This window comes from Camelus ferus, chromosome 16 (genome assembly GCF_009834535.1).
Source record: "Camelus ferus isolate YT-003-E chromosome 16, BCGSAC_Cfer_1.0, whole genome shotgun sequence".
NCBI lineage: Eukaryota > Metazoa > Chordata > Mammalia > Artiodactyla > Camelidae > Camelus > Camelus ferus.
Window position 1 is genome coordinate 55,517,377 of NC_045711.1, and position 12,435 is coordinate 55,529,811.

Here is a 12,435-nt window from a genome sequence, read left to right on the forward strand (position 1 = left end):
AGATAAGTGTGTGTGAAAGCCGTCCTTCACCTTGCTTGTTGGGAAAAAAAAGTTTCTTTTAGTTACCTTCTGCACTCCATACATATATATGGGGATGTATTCGTTCCAATTCGCCTTTATATTGAAAACTCCAGGAACTTCAACCGGCACTAGGAAACACATTGAGAAACCAGAGTAATAATTTTTCCTACAACCTGTTCCCATTGGGCTAGATGAATCAACCTCTCTCCACATGCACAGTTCTTTGAGATAAATGTGTGTTAAAGCCATCCTTCACCTAGCTTGTTGGGAACAGAAGTTTGATTTTAGTTGAAAATTGCACTCCATACTTATATATGGGGATTTTCTCGCTCCAACTAGGTTTTACAGTGAAAACTGCAGGAACTTCAAGCCGGCAGTAGGAAACACACTGAGAATCCAGAGTAATAGTTTCTCCTGCAAACATTTCCTTTGTGCTAGATGAACGAACGTCTCTCCACATGCTCAGTTCTGAGAGATAAGTGTGTGTGAAAGCTGTCCTTCACCTAGCTTGTTGGGAACAGAAGTTCCTATTTAGTTGCAAACTGCACTCCATACATATATAAGGGTAGGTACTCGTTGCAACTCGATTTTACAGAGAAAAGTGCAGGAACTTCTAAACGGCACTAGGAAAATCACTGAGAAAACAGAGTAAAAGATTCTCCTGCAACCCGATCCCATTGTGCTAGATGAAAGAACGCCTCTCCACATGCTCATTTCAGAGTGATAATTGTGTGTGAAAGCCGTCTTTCACATAGCTTGTTAAGAACAGAAAGTTTCTTTTTCACGTGCAAACTGTACTCGTTACATATATATGGGTATGTACTCGCTCCAACTAGGTTTTACAGTGAAAACTGCAGGAACTTCAAACAGGCACTAGGAAACACACTGAGAAACCAGAGTAAAAGTTTCACCTGCCACCCGTTTCCTTTATATTAGATGAACGATCGTCTGTGCACATGCTCAGTTCTCAGAGATAAGTGTGTGTGAATGCCGTCCTTCAACTAGCTTGTTGGGAACACAAAGTTTCTTTTCAGTTGCCAACTGCACTCGATACATATATATGAGGATGTACTCGCTCTAACTCGGTTTTACAGTGAAAACTGCAGGAACTTAAAACCGACACAAGGAAACAAACTGAGAAACCAGAATAAAAGTTTTTCCTATATCCCGTTCATATTGTGCAAGATGGACGAAAGTCTCTCCCCATGCTCAGTTCTGAGAGATACTTGTGTGTGAATTCCTTCCATCACCTATCTTGTTGGGAACACAAAGTATCTTTTCACTTGCAAACTGTACTTGTTACATATATATGGGAAGGTACTAGCTCCAACTCGGTTTTACAGTGAAAACTGCAGGAACTTCATACAGGCACTAGGATACACATGAGAAACCAAATAATATTTTCTCCTGCAAACCGTTCCTTTGTGCTTGATGAACGAACGTATCTCCAAATGCTCAGTTCTGAGAGAAAAGTGTGTGTGAAAGACTTACTACACATATCTTGTTGGGAAAAGAAATTTTCTTTTAATTTGCAAACTGCAATCCATACATATATATGGGGCGGTTCTCGCTCCAACTCGTTTTTACAGTGAAAACTGCAGGAACTTCAAACCAGCACTATGAAACACACAGAGAAACCAGAGTAAAAGTTTTTCCTGCAAACTGTTCCATTTGATAGATGAAAGAACGTCTCTACCCATGCTCTGCTCTTTGAAATAAATGTGTGTGAAAGCCGTCCTTCATATACCTTGTTGTGAACACAAAGTTTGTTTTCATTTGCAAACTTTATTCCATAAATATACATGGGGTGGTACTCGCACCAACTCGGTTTTACAGTGAAAACTGCAGGAACTTCAAACAGGCACTAGGAAACACACTGAGAAACCAGAGTTAAGTTTTGCTCCAACCCGTTCCCTTTGGACTACATAAATGAACGTCTCTCCACATGCTCATTTCTGAGAAACAAGTATGTGTGAAAGCCTTCCTTCACCAATCTTTTTGGCAACACAATGTTTGTTTTCAGTTTCCAACTAAAATCCATACATATATATGGCGAGGTACTCGCTCCAAATCTGTTTTACAGTGAAAACTGCAGGAACTTCAAACCGGCACTAGGAAACTCACTGAGAAACCAGAGTAAATGTTTCGGCTGCAACACTTTCCATTTGTGCTAGATGAACGGAAGTCTCTCCACATGCTCAGCTCTGAGAGATAAGTGTGTGTGAAAGCCGTCTTTCACCTAGCTTTTTGGGAACACAAAGATTCTTTTCAATTGCAAACTAAACTCCATACATATATATGGGGATGAACAGGATCCAACTCTCTTTTACAGTGAAAACTGCAGGAACTTCAAACCGGCACTAGGAAACACACTGAGAAACCATGGTAAAAGTTTCCCCTGCAACCTGTTCCCTTTCTTCTTGATGAACGAAAGCCTCTCCACATGCTCATTTCTGAGAGAAAATTGTGTGTGAAAGCCGTCTTTCACTAAGCTTGTTAGGAACAGAAAGTTTCTTTACCGTTGCAAACTTCAATCCATACATATATATGGGGCGGTACCCGCTGCAACTCGGTTTTGCTGTGAAAACTGCAGGAACTTCAACCCGGCACTAGGAAACACACTGAGAAACCAGAGTAAAAGTTCCTCCTTCAATCCGTTCCCGTCGTACTAGATGAACGAAAGTCTCTGCACATGCTCATTTCTCAGAGATAAATGTGTGTGAATGCCTTCCTTCACCTTGCTTGTTTCGAACAAAAGTTTTGTTTTCAATTTCAAATTGCAGTCCATACATATATATATGGGGAGGTACTCGCTCCAACACAGTTTTATCTTGAAAACTGCAGGAATTTCAAACCGGCATTAGGAAACACACTGAGAAACCAGAGTAAAAATTTCTCCTGCAACCCGTTTCCTTTGTACTAGATGAAAGAACTACTATCCAAATGCTCAGTTCGGAGGGAAAAGTGTGTGTGAAGACGTCCTTCACTTAGCTTTTTGGGAACACAAAAATTCTTTTCAATTGCAAAATAAACTACTTACATATATATGGGGATGAACAGGATCCAACTCTCTTTACAGTGAAAACTGCAGGAACTTCAAACCGGCACTAGGAAACACACTGAGAAACCATGGTATAAGTTTCCCCTGCAACCTGTTCCCTTTGTTCTTGATGAACTAACTCCTCTCCACATGCTCATTTCTGAGTGATAATTGTGTGTGAAACCGTCTTTCAACTAGCTTGTTAGGAACAGAAAATTTCTGTTCCATTGCAAAATTCACTCCATACATATATATGGGGCGGTACTCGCTGCAACTCGGTTTTGCTGTGAAAACTGCAGGAACTTCAACTCGGCACTAGGAAACACACTGAGAAACCAGAGTAAAAGTTCCTCCTTCAATCCGTTCCCGTTGTACTAGATGAACGAAAGTCTCTGCACATGCTCAGTTCTCAGAAATAAATGTGAGTTAAAGCCGTCCTTCACCTAGCTTGTTGGGAACACAAACAATCTTTTCAGTTGCCAACTGCACTCCATACATATATATGGAGAGTTACTCGCTCCAACTCGCTTTTACAGAGAAAACTGAAGGAATTTCAAACCGGCACTAGGATACACATGAGAACCCAAATAATAGTTTCTCCTGCAAACAGTTCATTTGTGCTAGATGAACGAACTTATCTCCACATGCTCAGTTCTGAGAGATAAGTGTGTGTGAATGCCGTCCTTCACCTTGCTTGTTGGGAACACAAAGTTTCTTTTCCGTTGAAAACTGCACTCCATACATATATAGGAGGAGGTACACACTCCAATTCGGTAGTACACTGAAAACTGCAGGAAATTCATACCTGCATGAGGAAACACACTGAGAAACCAGAGTAAAAGTTTCTCCTGCAACCCGTTCCCTTTGTACTAGATGAAAGAACTTCTATACAAATGCTCAGTTCGGAGGGATAATTGTGTGTGAAAGCCAGCTTTCATCTTGCTTGTTGGGAAACAAAGTTTCTATTCAGTTGCCAACTGCACTCCATACATATATATGGGGAGGTTTTCATTCAAATTCGCCTTTACAGTGAAAACTCCAGGAACTTCAGACCTGTACTAGGAAACAAACTGGGAAACCAGAGTAAAATTTCTCCTGCAACCAGTTCCCTTTGGGATAGATGAACGAACGTCTCTCCGCATGCTCATCTGAGTGATAAGTGTGTGTGAAAGCCGACCTTCACCTAGCTTGTTGGGAACATAAAGTTTCTTAGTATTTGCAAATTGCACTCCATACATATATAAGGGGAGGTACTCGCTCCAACTCCATTTTACAGAGAAAAATGCAGGAAATTCTAACCGGTACTAGGAAAAACCCTGAGAAAACAGAGTAAAAGATTCTGTATCAAACCGATCCCATTGTGTTACATGAACAATTGTCTCTCCACATTCTCTGTTCTGAGAGTTATTTGATTGTGAAAGCCGTCCTTCACCTAACTTGTTGGGAACACAAAGTTTCTTTTCAGGTGCAAACTGCACTCTTTACATATATATGGGGAGGTACTCGCTCCAACTCGGTTTTCCATGAAAACTGCAGAAACTTCACACTGGCACTAGGGAACACACTGAGAAACCAGAGTAAAAATTTCTCCTGCAAAACTTTACATTTGTGCTAGATGAAAGAATTCTCTCCACATGCACAGTTCTTTGAGATAAATGTGTGTGAAAGCCTTCCTTCACCTATCTTGTTGGGAACAGAAATTTTCTTTTCAGTTGCAAACTGTACTCCATAAATATACATGGGGAGGTACTCGTTCCAACACGGTTTTACAGTGAAAATTGCAGGAACTTCAAACCGGCACTAGGAAACACACTGAGAAACCAGGGTAAAAATTTCTCTTGCATCCTGTTCCCATTGTGCTAGATGAATGAACGTCTCTCCACATGCTCAGTTCTGAGAGAAAAGTGTGTGTTAAGCCAGCCTTCAACTAGCTTGTTGGAAACAGAAGTTTGTTTTTAGTTGCAAACTGCACTCCATACATTTATATGGGGAGTTAATTGCTCCAACTCTGAGTTACACTGAAAAATTCAGGAAATTCAAACAGGCACTAGGAAACATACTAAGAATCCAGAGTAAAAGTTTCTCCTGCAAACCGTTCCCTTTGTGCTAGGTGAAAGAAAGCCTCTCCTCATGCTCAGTTCTGAGGGATAAGTGTGAGTGAAATCCATCCTTCACCTACCGTGTTGGGAACACAAAGATTCTTTTTAGTTGCAAACTACACTCCATATATATATATGGGGAGTTACTATCTCCAACTCAGTTTTACAGTGAAAACGGCAGGAACTTTAAACAGGCACTAGGAAAAACACTGAGAAACCAGAGTAATAGTTTAAACTGCAACCTGTTCCAATTGTGCTAGATGAATGAACGTCTCTCCACATGCTCAGTTCTGATAGAAAAGTGTGTGTTAAAGCCAACCGTCACCTAGCTTGTTGGGAACAGAAGTTTGTTTTTAGTTGCAAACTGCTCTCCATAATTTATATATGGTGCGGTACAAGCTCCAAATCAGTTTTACAGTGAAAAATGCAGGAACTTCAACCGGTGCTAGGAAACACATTGAAAAACCAGAGTAAAAATTTTTCCTACAACCTGTTCCCATTGGGCTAGATGAATCAACGTCTCTCCACATGCACAGTTCTTTGAGATAAATGTGTGTTAAAGCCATCCTTCACCTAGCTTGTTGGGAACAGAAGTTTGATTTTAGTTGAAAATTGCACTCCATACTTATATATGGGGATTTTCTCGCTCCAACTAGGTTTTACAGTGAAAACTGCAGGAACTTCAAGCCGGCAGTAGGAAACACACTGAGAATCCAGAGTAATAGTTTCTCCTGCAAACATTTCCTTTGTGCTAGATGAACAAACGTCTCTCCACATGCTCAGTTCTGAGAGATAAGTGTGTGTGAAAGCTGTCCTTCAACTAGCTTGTTGGGAACAGAAGTTCCTATTTAGTTGCAAACTGCACTCAATACATATATAAGGGTAGGTACTCGTTGCAACTCGATTTTACAGAGAAAAGTGCAGGAACTTCTAAACGGCACTAGGAAAATCACTGAGAAAACAGAGTAAAAGATTCTCCTGCAACCCGATCCCATTGTGCTAGATGAACGAACGCCTCTCCACATGCTCATTTCAGAGTGATAATTGTGTGTGAAAGCCGTCTTTCACCTAGCTTGTAAAGAATAGAAAGTTTCTTTTCACGTGTAAACTGTACTCGTTACATATATATGGGAAGGTACTCGCTTCAACTCGGTTTTACAGTGAAAACTGCAGGAACATCCAACAGGCACTAGGAAACACACTGAGATACCAGAGTTAAAGATTCACCTGCAAACCGTTTCATTTATATTAGATGAACGATCGTCTCTGCACATGCTCAGTTCTCAGAGATAAGTGTGTGTGAAAGCCGTACTTCAACTAGCTTGTTGGGAACACAAAGTTTCTTTTCAGTTGCCAACTGCACTCCATACATATATATGAGAATGTACTCGCTCTAACTCGGTTTTATAGTTAAAAATGCAGGAACTTAAAACCGGCACAAGGAAACAAACTGAGAAACCAGAATAAAAGTTTTTCCTGTATCCCGTTCCTATTGTGCAAGATGGACGAAAGTCTCTCCCCATGCTCAGTTCTGAGAGATACTTGTGTGTGAATTCCTTCCATCACCTATCTTGTTGGGAACACAAAGTATCTTTTCACTTGCAAACTGTACTTGTTACATATATATGGGAAGGTACTTGCTCCAACTCGGTTTTAAGAGAAAACTGCAGTAACTTCAAACAGGCACTAGGAAGCTCACTGAGAAACCAGAGTAAAAGTTTCACCTGCAACCCGTTCCCTTTGTACTAGATGAAAGAACTTCTATACAAATGCTCAGTTCGGAGGGATAATTGTGTGTGAAAGCCAGCTTTCATCTTGCTTGTTGGGAAACAAAGTTTCTATTCAGTTGCCAACTGCACTCCATACATATATATGGGGAGGTTTTCATTCAAATTCGCCTTTACAGTGAAAACTCCAGGAACTTCAGACCTGTACTAGGAAACAAACTGGGAAACCAGAGTAAAATTTCTCCTGCAACCAGTTCCCTTTGGGATAGATGAACGAACGTCTCTCCGCATGCTCATCTGAGTGATAAGTGTGTGTGAAAGCCGACCTTCACCTAGCTTGTTGGGAACATAAAGTTTCTTAGTATTTGCAAATTGCACTCCATACATATATAAGGGGAGGTACTCGCTCCAACTCCATTTTACAGAGAAAAATGCAGGAAATTCTAACCGGTACTAGGAAAAACCCTGAGAAAACAGAGTAAAAGATTCTGTATCAAACCGATCCCATTGTGTTACATGAACAATTGTCTCTCCACATTCTCTGTTCTGAGAGTTATTTGATTGTGAAAGCCGTCCTTCACCTAACTTGTTGGGAACACAAAGTTTCTTTTCAGGTGCAAACTGCACTCTTTACATATATATGGGGAGGTACTCGCTCCAACTCGGTTTTCCATGAAAACTGCAGAAACTTCACACTGGCACTAGGGAACACACTGAGAAACCAGAGTAAAAATTTCTCCTGCAAAACTTTACATTTGTGCTAGATGAAAGAATTCTCTCCACATGCACAGTTCTTTGAGATAAATGTGTGTGAAAGCCTTCCTTCACCTATCTTGTTGGGAACAGAAATTTTCTTTTCAGTTGCAAACTGTACTCCATAAATATACATGGGGAGGTACTCGTTCCAACACGGTTTTACAGTGAAAATTGCAGGAACTTCAAACCGGCACTAGGAAACACACTGAGAAACCAGGGTAAAAATTTCTCTTGCATCCTGTTCCCATTGTGCTAGATGAATGAACGTCTCTCCACATGCTCAGTTCTGAGAGAAAAGTGTGTGTTAAGCCAGCCTTCAACTAGCTTGTTGGAAACAGAAGTTTGTTTTTAGTTGCAAACTGCACTCCATACATTTATATGGGGAGTTAATTGCTCCAACTCTGAGTTACACTGAAAAATTCAGGAAATTCAAACAGGCACTAGGAAACATACTAAGAATCCAGAGTAAAAGTTTCTCCTGCAAACCGTTCCCTTTGTGCTAGGTGAAAGAAAGCCTCTCCTCATGCTCAGTTCTGAGGGATAAGTGTGAGTGAAATCCATCCTTCACCTACCGTGTTGGGAACACAAAGATTCTTTTTAGTTGCAAACTACACTCCATATATATATATGGGGAGTTACTATCTCCAACTCAGTTTTACAGTGAAAACGGCAGGAACTTTAAACAGGCACTAGGAAAAACACTGAGAAACCAGAGTAATAGTTTAAACTGCAACCTGTTCCAATTGTGCTAGATGAATGAACGTCTCTCCACATGCTCAGTTCTGATAGAAAAGTGTGTGTTAAAGCCAACCGTCACCTAGCTTGTTGGGAACAGAAGTTTGTTTTTAGTTGCAAACTGCTCTCCATAATTTATATATGGTGCGGTACAAGCTCCAAATCAGTTTTACAGTGAAAAATGCAGGAACTTCAACCGGTGCTAGGAAACACATTGAAAAACCAGAGTAAAAATTTTTCCTACAACCTGTTCCCATTGGGCTAGATGAATCAACGTCTCTCCACATGCACAGTTCTTTGAGATAAATGTGTGTTAAAGCCATCCTTCACCTAGCTTGTTGGGAACAGAAGTTTGATTTTAGTTGAAAATTGCACTCCATACTTATATATGGGGATTTTCTCGCTCCAACTAGGTTTTACAGTGAAAACTGCAGGAACTTCAAGCCGGCAGTAGGAAACACACTGAGAATCCAGAGTAATAGTTTCTCCTGCAAACATTTCCTTTGTGCTAGATGAACAAACGTCTCTCCACATGCTCAGTTCTGAGAGATAAGTGTGTGTGAAAGCTGTCCTTCAACTAGCTTGTTGGGAACAGAAGTTCCTATTTAGTTGCAAACTGCACTCAATACATATATAAGGGTAGGTACTCGTTGCAACTCGATTTTACAGAGAAAAGTGCAGGAACTTCTAAACGGCACTAGGAAAATCACTGAGAAAACAGAGTAAAAGATTCTCCTGCAACCCGATCCCATTGTGCTAGATGAACGAACGCCTCTCCACATGCTCATTTCAGAGTGATAATTGTGTGTGAAAGCCGTCTTTCACCTAGCTTGTAAAGAATAGAAAGTTTCTTTTCACGTGTAAACTGTACTCGTTACATATATATGGGAAGGTACTCGCTTCAACTCGGTTTTACAGTGAAAACTGCAGGAACATCCAACAGGCACTAGGAAACACACTGAGATACCAGAGTTAAAGATTCACCTGCAAACCGTTTCATTTATATTAGATGAACGATCGTCTCTGCACATGCTCAGTTCTCAGAGATAAGTGTGTGTGAAAGCCGTACTTCAACTAGCTTGTTGGGAACACAAAGTTTCTTTTCAGTTGCCAACTGCACTCCATACATATATATGAGAATGTACTCGCTCTAACTCGGTTTTATAGTTAAAAATGCAGGAACTTAAAACCGGCACAAGGAAACAAACTGAGAAACCAGAATAAAAGTTTTTCCTGTATCCCGTTCCTATTGTGCAAGATGGACGAAAGTCTCTCCCCATGCTCAGTTCTGAGAGATACTTGTGTGTGAATTCCTTCCATCACCTATCTTGTTGGGAACACAAAGTATCTTTTCACTTGCAAACTGTACTTGTTACATATATATGGGAAGGTACTTGCTCCAACTCGGTTTTAAGAGAAAACTGCAGTAACTTCAAACAGGCACTAGGAAGCTCACTGAGAAACCAGAGTAAAAGTTTCACCTGCAAAACGATCCCTTTGTACTAGATGAACGAACGTCTCTCCACATGGTTAGTTCTGAGAAATATGTGTGTGTGAAAGCCGACCTTCACCTAGCTTGTTGGGAACACAAACATTATTTTTAGTTGCCAAATGCACTCCATACACATATAAGGGGAAGTACTCGCTCCAACTCGGTTTTACAGTGAAAACTGCAGGAACTTCATACCGGCACTAGGATACACATGAGAAACCAAATAATAGTTTCTCCTGCAAACCGTTCCTTTGTGCTTGATGAACGAACGTATCTCCAAATGCTCAGTTCTGAGAGAAAAGTGTGTGTGAAAGACTTACTACACATATCGTGTTGGGAAAAGAAATTTTCTTTTAATTTGCAAACTGCAATCCATACATATATATGGGGCGGTTGTCACTCCAACTCGGTTTTGCACTGAACACTTCAGGAACTTCAAACCGGCACTAGGAATCACACTGAGAAACCAGAGTAAAAGTTTCACCTGCAACCCGTTCCCATTTTGCTTGATGAACGAACGTGTCTCCAAAAGCTCAGTTCGGAGAGGTAAGTGTGTGTGAAACCGTCCTTCACCTAGATTTTTGAGAACACAAAGATTCTTTTCACGTGCAAATTGCAATCGTTACATATATATGGCGAGGTAATCGCTCCAACTCGTTTTTACAGTGAAAACTGCAGGAACTTCAAACAGGCACTAGGAAACTCACTGAGAAACCAAGTAAAAGATTTTCCTGCAAACCGTTCCATTTGATAGATGAAAGAACGTCTCTACCCATGCTCTGCTCTTTGAAATAAATGTGTGTGAAAGCCGTCCTTCACTTACCTTGTTGTGAACACAAAGTTTGTTTTCAGTTTCAAACTTTATTCCATAAATATACATGGGGTGGTACTCGCACCAACTCGGTTTTACAGTGAAAACTGCAGGAACTTCAAACCGGCACTAGGAAACTCACTGAGAAACCAGAGAAAAAGTTTCGGCTGCAACAATTTCCATTTGTGCTAGATGAACCAAAGTCTCTCCACATGCTCATTACTGAGACATAAGTGTGTGTGAAAGCCGTCTTTCACCTAGCTTTTTGGGAACACAAATATTCTTTTCAATTGCAAACTAAACTCCATACATATATATGGGGATGAACAGGATCCAACTCTCTTTTACAGTGAAAACTGCAGGAACTTCAAACCGGCACTAGGAAACACACTGAGAAACCATGGTAAAATTTTCCCCTGCAACCTGATCCCTTTGTTCTTGATGAACGAACGCGTCTCCACATGCTCATTTCTGAGTGATAATTGTGAGTGAAAGCCGTCTTTCAACTAGCTTGTTAGGAACAGAAAGTTTCTTTTCCGTTGCAAACTTCACTCCATACATATATATGGGGCGGTAACCGCTGCAACTCGATTTTGCTGTGAAAACTGCAGGAACTTCAACCCAGCACTAGGAAACACACTGAGAAACCAGAGTAAAAGTTCCTCCTTGAATCCGATCCCGTTGTACTAGATGAACGAAAGTCTCTGCACATGCTCAGTTCTCAGAGATAAATGTGTGTGAATGCCGTCCTTCACCTTGCTTGTTTGGAACAAAAGGTTTCTTTTCAATTGCAAATTGCACTCCATACATATACATATGGGGAGGTTCTCGCTCCAACACAGTTTTACAGTGAAAACTGCAGGAATTTCAAACCGGCATTAGGAAACACACGGAGAGACCAGAGTAAAAGTTTCTCCTGCAACCCGTTCCCTTTGTACTAGATGAAAGAACTTCTATCCAAATGCTCAGTTCTGAGAGATAAGTGTGTGTGAAAGCCGCCCTTCACCTTGCTTGTTCGGAACACAAAGTTTCTTTTCAGTTGCCAACTGCACTCCATACATATATATGGAGAGTTACTCACTCCAACTCACTTTTACAGAGAAAACTGAAGGAATTTCAAACCGGCACTAGGAAACACACTGAGAAACCAGAGTAATAGTTTCTCCTGAATCCCGTTCCCTTTGTTCTAGATGAAAGAACTTCTATCCAAATGCTCAGTTCGGAGAGATAAGTGTGTGTGAAAGCCGTCTTTCACCCTGCTTGTTGGGAACACAAAGTTTCTTTTCAGTTGAAAACTGCACTCCATACATATATAGGAGGAGGTACACCCTCCAATTCGGTATTACACTGAAAACTGTAGGAAATTCATACCGGCATTAGGAAACACACTGAGAAACCAGAGTTAAAGTTTCTCCTGCAACCCGTTCCCTTTCTACTAGATGAAAGAACTTCTATCCAAATGCTCAGTTCGGAGGGAAAAGTGTGTGTGAAAGCCGTCCTTCACCTAGGTTTTTGGGAACACAAATATTCTTTTAAATTGCAAACTAAACTCCATACATATATATGGGGATGAACAGGATCCAACTCTCTTTTACAGTGAAAACTGCAGGAACTTCAAACCGGCACTAGGAAACACACTGAGAAACCATGGTAAAAGTTTCCCCTGAAACCTGTTCCCTTTGTTCTTGATGAACGAACGCCTCTCCACATGCTCATTTCAGAGTGATAATTGTGTGTGAAAGCCGTCTTTCACC